The 13,507-nt window shown below is 40.4% G+C and overlaps 1 long non-coding RNA gene across 1 annotated transcript; it reads right to left on the bottom strand.

Annotated features, from left to right (window-relative positions):
- Positions 1 to 498: 498 nt before the first annotated feature.
- On the bottom strand, positions 499 to 11,828 carry LOC143669712 (uncharacterized). The gene is made up of 3 exons (XR_013169007.1): positions 11,732 to 11,828; positions 4,658 to 4,789; positions 499 to 906 (listed from the first exon to the last, which is right to left on the bottom strand). It is a non-coding gene; the product is annotated as an uncharacterized LOC143669712 (long non-coding RNA).
- Positions 11,829 to 13,507: the final 1,679 nt, after the last annotated feature.

Below are 13,507 nucleotides of genomic sequence, written 5' to 3'. Positions count from 1 at the left end.
CATTAGAGTCCTAGAAAAACTCTGAAAGAGTCTAATGCTCATAAAACTCTCTTCTGGAGAGAAGATTTTGGTTATGATAAGAACTAATCCAGGACACTGAGTTGGAGAGACCTTGGGTATACGGAAAATATATCGTCTGGTTCATTGATAAAGAAAAGAGAACTATGACTTGATTATTCAGTACGGTTAAAACAAAATACAAAAGCACCAACTGTGGGATTTTCAGTGTTGCAAAGAGAAACAGAATAAAAACATACCTGAAAAAAAAAAGCATGAATTTATCCGAAGCCAAAATGTTAACTGGTATAATGTAACCATATGGATGAAAGTTGTTAGTGGGATTTAAAAGTAAAAATTGTGTGAATATGCATGCATGAATATTTGTATGCGTGTTTGTGCATGTTGAATAGGGTGGATAGAATTTGAGGCTTTAAGTTGAAAAAAAAAACAAAATGCAGCAAAGAACCATTGGACTTCCCTCCTTGGAAATTCAGGGGATTTTATTGAAGAACTGATTCATATCATACTCTCAGTGGGGATATAAAACTCCTCTTTAACATGATTCAGTTTCTACTTGCTTTCTTATAGAACCTTAGGGTTAATTCCTGTTCTTTGCTGTTGGGTAAATGTGCCATTAACCCTTCTCTTTTAAAGAATCAGGCCTACCATAGATGCTTCCTCACTTACAGTGCCTTGATGTTCACCTGTACTGACGGTGTGCCTTGTGCCTTTGGGACTCTCATCTTGAATCACTGTGACACCCAGTCATTTGCTGGAGAAGAGGGTAGGCTCACTGCATGGGGATATTTGAAAGTCCAAGGAAACAGAACACCCTCTGAACAGTTCCGTGGGTTGAATTGTCGTTGGGACCAAAGGCAGCAGTCAGAGCCAACAGTGTACATGAACCTAAGATAAGAAAGTACCATTTCAAAAGAGTTATTCACCTATCCAGGGGAAAAGGGAAAAGCATTTGCAAATGGTGGCTTTGTGGGTTGGAGGTAAAACAATCAGCTCAGCTTTCTGCTCTTTACAGGACCTTCTCAAAATCCAAGGCTATCACCAGCCGACTTGTGCCAAGGATGAAAATGAGCTAGGTCCCCATGTAACATCCCTCTGAGAGCCTGCTGCCTCTTTGGATAAGTCTTCTTTTAAGTACTGAGGGCCTCAAGGTTTTAGTGATGCATACTCGTATCAGGATGAATTTCATGTTCCATTCTCCCTATTTCAAACTCAAAATACTTTGGTCTAATAATACATATTTTTTTTGAGTTCTGCTAAGTCCTATGTGATGAGAAGATCAGTTAATTCTTCCAATAGATTACTCAGCTAATGATTTATGTTTTCTTACACAAAGTATAACATCTTAATCCAGTCAAAATATACCCTTTTTAGAGACTTAAGAGTAATTATGACAATGGGGATCTGGAAGTGATGTGAGAGATGAGTCCAATCCTCCCATATTTTAACTGATGGGAGAGGCTCACCAAAGTGAAGCAAGTCCTCAAGTCATATAAACATTTACTGTCTGGGCAAAAACTGGAACTTTGGTCTCTTAATTTGCATCATGTGCTGTTTCCATTCTCCTGCCCTTTCTCCACAGTAAGAATGACACTGATGTGGGAATTAGAGTCAAAACAGCATGAGCAAGTATAGGATTTTTGTTGTTGTTAGGAGGCATTTGGGTCCTTCCCCCCTGCCCCCCTCCAATAACTGAGCCATTTCCATAGGTAGGACCCTGTGCTTAGAGCTGGGAATAAAAAGAGGGGAAGATAGTGATCCAGCCTTTGAGAAGTGTGCGGGTTTGAAACTATTATGTACCCCAGAAAAGCCATTGTTTAGGGTGGGAAACTTTGATTGGGTTGTTTCCATGGAGATGTGTGGCACACCCAGTTGTGGGTGTAGCCTTTTGATTAGATGGAGATACGACTCCCCGTTCAAGGTGGGTCATGATTAATTTACTAGATTAGTTTAAAAGGGAAAACATTTTGGAGAAACCTCAAATGCAGACACATGGAGAAAAGTTGCTCCAGAGGTGACATGGATGTTTGGAGATGCTTGGAGTGCCGATAGAAAGAGCAGATGCTTAGACACAAGCAAAGTCTGGCAGCCATCGCCATGTGCCTTCCCATGAGATGCTAAGCAAGCCTGAACCCAGAGTTGTGTCTCAGAGGAGCTAAGTGAAGGCCCACAGAGGTTGAGAGAGGAAACCACTGGCATCAGAAGCTGGAAGCAACAGAACCAGGAACAAGGACCAGCAGACACCAGCCATGTGACTTCCCTTGCGACAGGCATCGGCCCTTCTTTAGTCAAGGTATCTTTCCTTGGATGACTTAGTTTGGACATTTTTATAGCCTTAAAATTGTAACCTTGCAACTTAATATATTCCCTTTCTAAGCTGTTTCATTTCTGATATATTGCATTCTGGCAGCTTTAACGAACTAATGCAAGAAGAGAGTAAAATCATGCTCAAGAGATGAAGAGCAATTCCAAGAAATGTATTATACATTGATGTGTGGGAGCAGAGGACTACCTCTGAAAAACTCATTCAACCTATATATTTCCCTTAATTTCTGTTACCTCTGCATTTTGCGTCAAATGTTGTAAATTCAAGGGTACTGAAAGTCATCTGCTTGTTGCTTACCTCAACTTCTGTTGAAGTGGAGATTAAACTCATTTGAATTAATCTAAACTCAGCAATTTAGGAGGAAACTGAAGAGCTGTTACTTAGAATACAGGTCCCTCAAGCATCAGGTTTGTTCTGAAACTCAAGAAGGAATGGGAGGAATTGATTTTAGAATTAGGTTTGAGGCTTGACTTTAGAATAGGAATATTTGGGAAGTAAAAGAAAAATGAAAAAAAGGATGTTAATTGAGCTAGGGGAAGAATCAGATTTTCATAGGAGAAAGGCTGAGCTCTTAGGGGTCTGATCAGACATGTAAAATATGTTGGATCTTTGTAGCTTTAGGGATCGAGTTTGGGAAAGGGGGACATTCATGATTGCTAACAGATTACTGAGCTGTTCGAGGAACATCTGATTTATAATGGCACTCCTCCCTGTCTCAATTTGGAACCAGCTAAGTCTGAAAATGCCAGTAACACAAGGCTCAAAAGGAAACTGTAAATGAAAAGTTTTAAAATATGTGGGATGGACATTAAGGGGGAAGTGAGTTTCAGGTAGTGCCTGGAGGTTTGGAAGTTTTAGCAAATTTTTATAATTTGCTAGAAAGCAGAAGTGTCTTAGATGCTATTCTGAGACAGGGTACATTTTGCCTAGGTGGGTTATGTTTCCTAGGAAGGGGCATGTAACCCAATTAGCTTCTGGATGGTATACTTCTCCAAATGTGCAATTGGATTATTTTAAATTCTGGGTTCTGAGAAGAACATTTTGTATAGAGTGACTGTGGATGGGACTGGCCATTTGTTTGTGTGTTCTAACTTTAGTGCAAGGGACACTACCTCTTGATATCTTTATTTTTCCGATTTACTCTGACTCTTTGGACCAGTGGTTTAAGGGAGAGACTTAAGTGTGATTAATTCAACTTTGGAAGTTCTGAAGAGGACACACTCATTCCATGGAAGACCAGGCTGTGGTTACTGAAGGAGTCTGACACTTGCTCACCCCACCCCACCCCTAGGCATCTAGGGAGTCTCGCTGTCTCAGACTAAGCAGAAGAGGAATTTAGGACAGAAAGACAATTTTGGGATTAAGCTTTTCAAGTGTAATTTCCAAGAATTTTCATTTCCACTTTTTCTCTAGATACTTAATATTTGAGAGAGTTCATCGTGTTCAAATTTGGGGAGTTCTAATATCGCCCCTGAATGATTGGGGGATTTGAAAATGTTCTGCTTTGTGCTTCTCATGCAATTTTTGGTAAGCTGTGTTAGACAATGCAGCTGGGCATAGTTCAAGAAGGGAAATAGATGGGAAGTGAATTTTGTCTCAGGGAGCAGTTTGGCCTTGAAGTGAATTTAGTAAATGTGCAGTTTTGGCCATTTCAAAGTCTTTAGGTACAAAATCGCATCCTTGTGAGTCCAAGGAAGAAACATAAGGAGCAGATAGAGGTACAGAGGGAGAAGTCTCATAAATGTGGAAGCGAGACTGCCCTGCTATACTGCAGGTTTTCTCTCCTGAGAGAGACAGCCCTGCTCTTGGCTAATTAGAGACATGGTTGTTATGGCACCAAGGTAAAAGAGCAAAGGCTCTGTGTGTGTGTTTGTATGTGTGTGTGTTTGTGTGTGTGAATGGCAGAGGTGAGGGGGGCGGTTGTTATTGGTGATGGCAGAGAGGGGAAGGCTTCTCCATTCCTCCATTATTCATTTGCCTACTGTGAAGGGAATTTCCACCCCCCCCCCCCCAATTCCCAATTTCAGGGAAAGGCCCATCTTTTGGTTGGACAATGCTTTTCTGTCAGGAGGGACTTAAGTGGGCCAAGGTCTCTACTCCTCCATGGCAGGATTTCTTATGTCCATTTCCTACTAGATCTTCTCCCTGCTAGATTTTGTGGATCTTAGCTTCTTCCGGTAGGTTTCCCTGCTCCTGGCTCCCTCTGATTTTTTAACTTCTCAGTATCCAACAGGGCAATTAAGTCAGGCCAGGCCTCTGCTGGTTCCTTTGGGAGTCCAGTGGGAGTGATTATTAAAGCTAATAATTAGGGACCTGTGTCAGGAGACTCCTGGTCAAGACTCTTGCTTTGCCTTTTACATTTGAAAATCCTTCCTTCACCTGAAAAGAAGGGGTCTTGATAAGCTGTCACTTCTGTTCTTAGAGCAAGGATTGAGCTGTCTCATTCTAAAAAGAAAATGCATACAAGTTACAAAAGAAGAGAAAGAAACAAGAAGAATAAAATATACCTTTTTTATTAAGTTCTTACATCTTTTGCTCTTTGAGAAATTATGCATGATTTTTATTCTATAATATTACTATTGGAAAATAGCTCAGCTTTAAGTGCCCCAAATAGGAAAAGTTATAATTTCATACCATCACACTCAACAACTTGTATATAAAAAAGGAAATCAGGTAACTTTGTGCAAGGGAAGGAGGGAGCAGTTCTTTTCCTTGGAGGATAATGGTGATTAAACTTCTCCATTGGCCCTTTTAAGATGGGTGGGAGAAATTCTCCACCACTCAGACATTTGAATGAAAAGAAAGAACTTGTGCCAGCAGAGATCAAAGAAAGTTGTTCTTGTGAAACTGACTATTACTTAATATGGATTTGAGTAGATGTTAATAGGGACTTTTCTGAAAAATCCTCGGATGATGTCTGTTTTTTTTTTTTTTAATTCTGAATTTTGTCCTTCTGCCATATATTTTTATTTAAAATGTGCTAAAGGAAAGGCCGTGTTCCCTGACTTTTGCCAAGAAAGCCTCAAAACACCTTGATTGCATTACTTTTTAAAAAATAAATATGAAAAATGTGTCAATAGTTAAGTTTATTAATCTTTTCCTTAGGGCTTCTGGATTTTGTATTATGCTTAGAAAGGTCTTTTCTACTCCGATATATCTATACGTGCCTGCATGTATGTATGTGTGTGTGTGTGTGTGTATAAATGTACATATACACTCACATATTTGCATATATTACCCACGTTTTCGTTTTGATTTTGGACCATCCTTTATTTATTGCAAGAAATATCCAATTTCCCAGCTCAAATTATGCCTTGCTGCATTGTTGAATATAGCCAAGAGTTCACCAAAATGTGTGCAGGGGAGCATGGGTTTTCAGAAAGTTTCTTGGCCAGTGATGTAGAGAATGTATTAGAAGGATGTAGGCAGGACAAGAATTCATTAGGCCAGCAGTGACCCTATCAACAGAGAGGAAAAGAGGTTGGAAACACATTCAAGTGGTGGCCTGGGCAGGACCCTGGGATGTGAGTGCCAGGAGCCAGGAAGAGCTCAGGCACCTGGACTATGCTTACTGGGCTGAGGCCACCATTTACCAAGACAGCAAATACCAACCAGCAAAGAGCATGTTTGGGGGCAGGGGGAGGCGGAGATAATGAGCTTGGGCAATTTCAGTTCTGTGTGTTTAAAAGCCATGGGAAACAGGAGGAGTGAGGAAAAGACTGGTGGTGGAGGTTGTCAGCAGGTGGGAGACCTTGGCTAGGCAGGTGTCTACTGAGGTCCTTGGTGGAGGGAGACATCAGGAAGGAGGGGAACTCAGGGCAGGCAGGGAGCAGAGGGGGAGAATTGACCCTCTTCTAACCTGCACGTCCACCCTTTAACCCTCGCTTTCCATCTGCCTTCTGTTTTCATCTCAATGAAAAAGGTCAAAGTAAACACACTGTAGGATTAACTGTTTTCCAGAAATCGTTTCTTGTCTTAGAGGTGGAAGGTGTAATTAGCAGAAACTGTGCAAAACTATTTGATGAAAAGCAGTCTTTTCCATAACTGCCCTAAAAAGTACAGCATCCTTTACGTGTCCCTGCAATTTCAACGGTAGCCGCTAGATGGCGGGCTCAGTTTGCAGAAACACTCAAACCGATGCGCCCCAAGGTTCTTTTTCTAACATTGCTTAACAAAATGAGGAAATTGTTAGAGAAGCCGTTTGGCTACCATATAGAAGTGGAAGGACAGAAATTTAAAATAAATTACCCTTTTATCGAATAATCAATTTGGGCATTTACTGTTTGATATGTCTTATATGAACTTATTGCCTTTTTCTTCCCTATTCTTCCAGGACAACTTAATTTGAAATTGCGATTAATAAAGATTAATTTGGCAACCCGTTGTCAAATAATCACAAGAATCGAATTCTGCTCCATGAATAGGCAAGATGCTTTTCATTGCAGGGCCCTGCGCATCTAACATACCCCTAAGTCCTGGAGGGAGATGAGGGGTGGGGGGTGGGGATGTGTGGGGGGTGTGAGGTGGGGTGGGGGAGAGGGAAAGGACCTGAACTCAAGCCAAACTGTCAGCTCCAGGCAAAACCAGTGGTGTCCTTGGGCAACTGACCTAAACTTCCTGAGTTTCAATTCCTAGAACTAGAAAATGAGGTTACTAATAATAAAGTTGTGCTATTGTGTGAGGATTAAAGACTGTGTGCAAAAAGCTTTTGACTCAGTAAGTGTAAGCCGGGAGGAAGATGATGGTAAGGATGGCACAGAAATAGAAGGGGAAGTAGAAGGAACAGAAGGAGCCACTATTAAGCAGCTGCTGAGAAAGCCTGGCAGTTCTCTGTGTAGAAAACATTTTGGAAATTGCACCAGTTTAGAAAACAGTGTATCCTAAAGTTGGGCTGCTGTGTTCAAGGGCAGAACAGTAGGATTTTGTTTGATTTAACATTTTAGGATTATTTCAATGGAGTGTTGAGGAAGCCCCCAAACAGTAGAATAGTACAATATTTTCCTCATTATTCTCAACTGCTCTAAAAAAAAAAAGCTCACAACCACCAAACTACTTCTGTTGTATAGGCACATTAAAATTTTTATTTAGGCAGTTATCACAGAGAAAAGTGAGTCAGCACTTGGTAGTAAAACTTCTAGGATCCTTTTGACCAATTCTTCTCTATCCTTGCCTAAAATTCCTTAGTTGGAGGAAAGGCGATTCATTCTGTAATTTGAAATAAGGCTTAAAAGTACATGCCCTCAAAAAGTTAAAATATTGCCTTGAATCCGCACTAACTTATGGAAGATGGCTTCTTTTATATGAAAACGTGTCAAAGAAATAAGGTAGGGGTGGGGGCAATAGAGAAAAGGGGTAAGGAAAGAGAGGAGGGTAATAGTGGACAAATTTTGTAGTTAGCAAGGTCCAGATCTGTTTAGCACCCTACAAATTTTGTTGTTGGTTTTTGCTCACTTACAAAAGGCATGTTCTAAAACATGAAAAGAATCCAGGCTTTGACCTCAGATGAAACAGAATTCGTGTTCCAGTTTTGGCACATATACCTTAGGGCAAGGTGCTTTCTGATCCTGTGTCTTCAACTGTGAAATAGAGCTAATGCCCACTCAGGGAGGTGTCAGGTGGCAAAAGTGAGAATGCATGCAAAGCTTCCAGACTCATGTGGCACATAGCTGGTGCTTGGGATTATTTTAGTGAGGATTTGGCATTGTAGTTAAGAGTGTGGCCTTTGGGGACAGATAAAATTGGCCATTTAAATGATAGCTTGGCAACTCACTAACTGGGCCATTTGGGCAACCTGTCTGGTCCTCGATTTCCTTATCTGCGAGATGAAGATCATGATATTTATCTCCTTTTGTGGTAGTGAGGATAAGACAACATGTATTAAGTTCTTTGTATGATGCTATATACTTAATAGAGCCTCAATAACCAGTAGCTGCTTTTATCACTCAGCTGTATGAACGCTATACTTGAAACTAGGGCACGAAACAGTGGTTGGATGGCTACAGTGGCTGGATGGCTGCAGCAGCTCCCTTCTGCTCAGCCCTCTGTACTTGCTATTACACTGTCCTGCTTTAGCTTAGATTTGCTCATACATTCATGTGTTTATGCATGCATATCTGATACAGTGTGTGTCAATTATACAAAACGCATCATTCCTTTGGACAAACATTACCAAAAAAAAAAAAAAACCAACAACAATCTTTACATCCCTTTCCAGATTTTGATTCCCTGCCCCACCTCCCGCTGCCATTGCTTACAGCAGAATTTCCCAGCCCTTTGCAAAGGCACTTTTGTACCTCTAGTGGCTTGTAGCATGTGGCGAGAAAACAATCCCTCAGCAAAATCTTTGAGCATCAGGGTAGGGTCTGGAGCAGCTGGAGAAGCTTTCTCAGTTCTATCATTAAAACATGATCATTTTCTCTGTTTGCCATGATTTAAAAGAAAAGCACTGGTCTAAGTAAGAAAGTCCAAGCTCCTTAGCTTAAATCTAAAGTCCCTCACAATGTGGCTTTGGTTAAATTTTCCAACCTCATTTCCTCCCACTCATCGTGGCACACTGTTATTTTTTTTATCTGCACGAAATCTGCTGTTTCGTGATTAACAGAGCCACGTTCCTTTCTCCCTTCCCATGCTTGCATTTGCTGCTCTCTCCATCCACAATCCTTTGTCTTGTTTGTTGCTAAGGTCTCATATCCATCCTATAAATTCCCTTTCATTAATCCATTCCTAGGAAATCTTTCCTATCCATGGTCTTTGTGGTAGGTAGAATTCTAATATGACCCCCAGTGACTCACGCTGGTGAAGGAGAGGGGATTTTGCAGATGTAATTAAAGTTCCTAATCAGTTGACTTTGAGTTCATTGAAAGGGAGATTATCCTGAGGGGCTTGACCTAATCAGCTGAACTTTCTAAGGCCTTTCCTGAGCTCAAAGAGATGCCTTCCTGCTAGCTTGTTCTCCAGAAACAAGCTTCCATGAGTTCTACTCATTCATTCATTGACCCAAGGACTCTTATTAAGACCCACTCTGTGCCTGATAGAAGGCTAAATGAATGAGGCACAATTCTTGCTCTCAAACCACTATCTAATGGGGGAGACAGACAGGTAACCAGAGCATTAGAATCCAGTATAGAATGCAGTATATCCCATGGGAGGTATACTAGGAGGCAGAGCCAAGTTAGACTGCAAGAACTAAAGAAGTCTTCCTGGAAGAGGTGGCCCTTGAAGCTGAATCCTGAAGGATGAGTAGGAGTTGGCTAGAGTTAGGGGTGAGGGAACAAATAAAATAAACACATAAAAAGTCTGAGGCATCCTGGAAGTTGCAAACAGTTATGTATGGCTGGATAATATGTAGTAGTAGCTAAAATATTGATAAAGGAATGAAAAATTGTTTGTATAGAATGAAGGAGATAGATGGGAAGTCAGACTGGAGGGAAGGGAGTATCTGTTTATGAACGCCCAAGATGCCAACCTGGGAGCTTGGGTTTTGCCAGAAGGCTGTGAGGAATTAGTAAAGTATATATAAAAAGAGTATGTTCCATGATATGATTTTTTTTCTCAGCCAAATATGTCTGTTCCTTTAATTCTTTTTTTTTTTTTTTACTATTTTTTAATTGACAAAACAAAACAACATACAAACATGAACATTCTTAAAATATGAACATTCCATATTTGGTGTGCAATCCATGGCTCACAATATCATCACATAGTTGTATATTCATCACCATGATCATTCCTTAGAACATTGGCATCACTCCAGAAAAGGAAATAAAAAGAAAACATACATACCACCCCTCTTACCCCTCCCTCTCATTGATCACTAGTATTTTCATCTACCCACTTTCCATGATATGATGTTTTTAATCTCTAAATTTTACATTTGAGAAAGATGCATGTAGTGGCAATGTGGGGAACTCATTTGTGAGGTAAAGGGCTGGAGGCAAGGGGAGTGAGTTGGAAACTGTTGAAATGAAAAAAGTGGGGAAGGAGAGAAGAAAAATGGGTTTGGGAAACAAAAAAAGGAGGTAGACTACACAGGACCTGGAGATTGATTTATGTTGGGGTGGGTGGGAGCCATAGTGAAGTAGAGGGGAGTTCTGACAGCCCCAGGCTTCTAGTTTGGTCAGCAGATATGCAAAAGGAGGAGATTCCCTTGAGAGAATAGCAGGTTTCGGGGGGAAGGGGTTTTAAGGAGATTAGCCTGGGGGCTGACATGTCTCAATATTTCCTTTTTGGACATGTTGAGAATGAAGCATCCTTAAATGGAAAAATCCAACAGGCAGTTAGATGCATGAATCTTGAGCTGGAAAGAAGGGTCTTTGTTGGAGATGTGTATATGAGAGGCAAAAGCAGTGAATAGTAGCTGGATAGGAACACAAAAGAAATGATCAAAGAGCATGCATAGCATAAAGGAAGAGTCTGGAATGGAGCACTGGGTCTCACTACCTAACGTTTATGGAAAAGGAACTGGTGAAGAAATAGCCAGGGAAGTGGAAAGAAAATATAGAGAGAAGAATGTACAGCTTTTAAAGGAGAGGGAAACCAGCTCCTGCTGAGAAATTCCCATTTTATCACTGAGCAAACAGGTGGTCAGGACAATTTCAGTGGAACAGATTACAATGATGTTAATAGTAAATTGAAAGTGTTGAGGTAGGTAGGAAAGTGCAAGTAAGTCTTTCAAAGAAATTGCATGAGGGAAGGAGAATAAGAGGCAACAGTTACAGGGGACCTGGAACCCAGTCTGGCTTTCCATAATGGGAAATATTTGAGAAATTTAGATACTACTGGGAAGTCCTAAGCAGAGAGAGAAAAAGTGAAAGGTAGGTTGAAAGTATAATATAAAAATATAATAATAATTTATGGATGCACTTTCCACAAGTTTATCAATTGATTTAAAAGTTCATTTAAAATAAAACACCTTCTCCACACTCTGTAAACCCTGCCTGAACACTCTCATGAGTGTACGACTTTAGTTCCTACTTCCCAAAGAAAACAGAGGTCATCAAATACGAATTCTTCTTTCAACCCTACCTGACCAATCATTCTCCTTCCCAAACTCATCTGCCTCTGAATCTAGCCTGACCATCTGTTGTAAGTATCAGATTTTGTTCTGTGCTGCCTTGGCAGCCATCTTCCTTTGGCCTTTTTAGACATGTTGAGACTGAAGTATCCTTAAATGGAAAAATCCAACAGGCAGTTAGGTGCATGAATCTTGAGCTGGAAAGAAGGATCTTTGTTGGAGATGTGTGTCTGAGAGGCAAAAGCAGTAGATAGTAGCTGGACAAGAAAGCAAAAGAAATGATCAAAGAGGATGCATAATATAAAGGAAAAAGAGTCTAGAATGGAGCACTGGGACTCACTACCTAATGTTTGTTTACTTGCCACAACACTTACCTTTGGCCTTGTTGATAAGCAGCTTTCCTGCTTAAACTCCCCCAGAGCCCAAATTGACATCTGTGGACACCACCCACACCACCCTAGGACCTACAGCTGGCCCCAAATGATGAGCTCACAATCCCCGCTGCTCTCAGTCCCTCTGGTCCCTTTCCCTTTCAATGCATGTTTGCTTTAAACTAACCAGTCTTTGACTTCTGTGGGAAACTGACTACTCTCCACCCTTGGACCATGATAGAGGACAAGCCCACAGGTGCCTCTCACTCTGCCTGTATGCTCCCCAACTGCTAGTTGAGCCCCCCCAAGCCGATCTAACCTCCTGCCTTGCCAACGAGTTCCCCACACATTGCCACTAGATGCATCTTTCGCGAATGTAAAATTTAGAGATTAAAAAAATCATATCATGGAAATTGGGTAGATGGGGATGAATTGGGTAGATTGGCATGAAGCTACAATGTTGAATAGAAGTGGTGGTAGAAGACATCCTTGTTTTTCCAGTCTCAGAAGAAAAAGAAAGCTTTTAAGATTTGTTTTGATTTGCCAAAGCTGCCAGAATGCATTATACCAAAAATGGAATGGCTTTTAAAAAGGGAATTTATTATGTTACAAGTTTACTGTACTAAGGCCATAAAATGCCCAAACTGAGGCATCCAGAGACACATATCTGATGATTTTTCAGGTTGTTCTCTCAGCTGGGAAGGCTAACTTTCATTCCAGCCTTCTTCAAATGGCTTCCCAGAGGGCGTTTTCTTTCTGCACCTCCAGGGGTCTTGTGTGGTCTCTGAAGCTTTTTCAAAGTTGGTTCCCTCTTCAAGGACTCTAGTCAGCAACCCCACCTTGAATGGGTGGAGACACATCTCCATGGAAACCACCTAATCAGAAGGTCCCATCCACAATTGGGTGGGTCACATCTCCATGGAAACAACTTAATAAAAAAGATCCCACCCACAATATTGACCAGGCTTAAAAGGACATGGCTTTTCTGGGGTACACAACAGTTTCAAACTCGCACAAGATTTCATTAAAGTATCATTCTTGCTGTAGCTTATTTTTAAGGTTTTATTTATTTTTCACATGGGCAGGCACCGGGAATCGAACCCCGGTCCTCTGGCATGTGTAGTTTATTTTTAGACACTCTTTATCATAAGGAAGTTTTTCTCCTTTCCTAGTTATCTAAGATTTTAAAAATTCATGAATCAGTGTTGAATTTAAACTGATATTTTTCCTCTATCCTTTGAGATGATCATATAATTTTTCTCCTTTATTATGTTCATTCGGTAAATGAGATTGATTTCTAGGGAATATTAAACCAATATTACATTCCTAGGATATATCTATGTTCCCTGTGATATATTATCCTTTTATAAAATTCCTGGATTTGATTTGGTAATTAATTATTTAAGGATTTTTACATTTATATTCATGAAAGAAGCTGGATTTTAATTTCCAGTTTTGTAATTTCCTTGTCAGGATGTGGTATCAAGGTTACATTGGCCTCATTACAAGACTAAAGAGTAAGGACTCACTAAAAGATTGTATATAAAATCCTGAAAGATTTTATATGCAATCATTTTAGTTCTTCTTCAAATACTTGGAGAAATTCACCTGTAAAGCCAGCTGGGCTTGGAGTTTTCTGAACAACATGGAAGCTTTAATTACAGACTTAATTTATTGATATAGAACTTTTCAGATTTTTGTGTTAGTTTTGGGGAGTTTTTTCTTTGAATTTGTCCCATTTCATAGACATTTTCAAATCTATTGACATAAATTTGTTCT

The sequence above is a fragment of the Tamandua tetradactyla genome, chromosome 26, assembly GCF_023851605.1.
Source record: "Tamandua tetradactyla isolate mTamTet1 chromosome 26, mTamTet1.pri, whole genome shotgun sequence".
Taxonomy (NCBI): domain Eukaryota; kingdom Metazoa; phylum Chordata; class Mammalia; order Pilosa; family Myrmecophagidae; genus Tamandua; species Tamandua tetradactyla.
The sequence above is the reverse complement of the archived record's forward strand: the minus strand, read 5'-3'. Positions and strand labels throughout refer to the sequence as shown.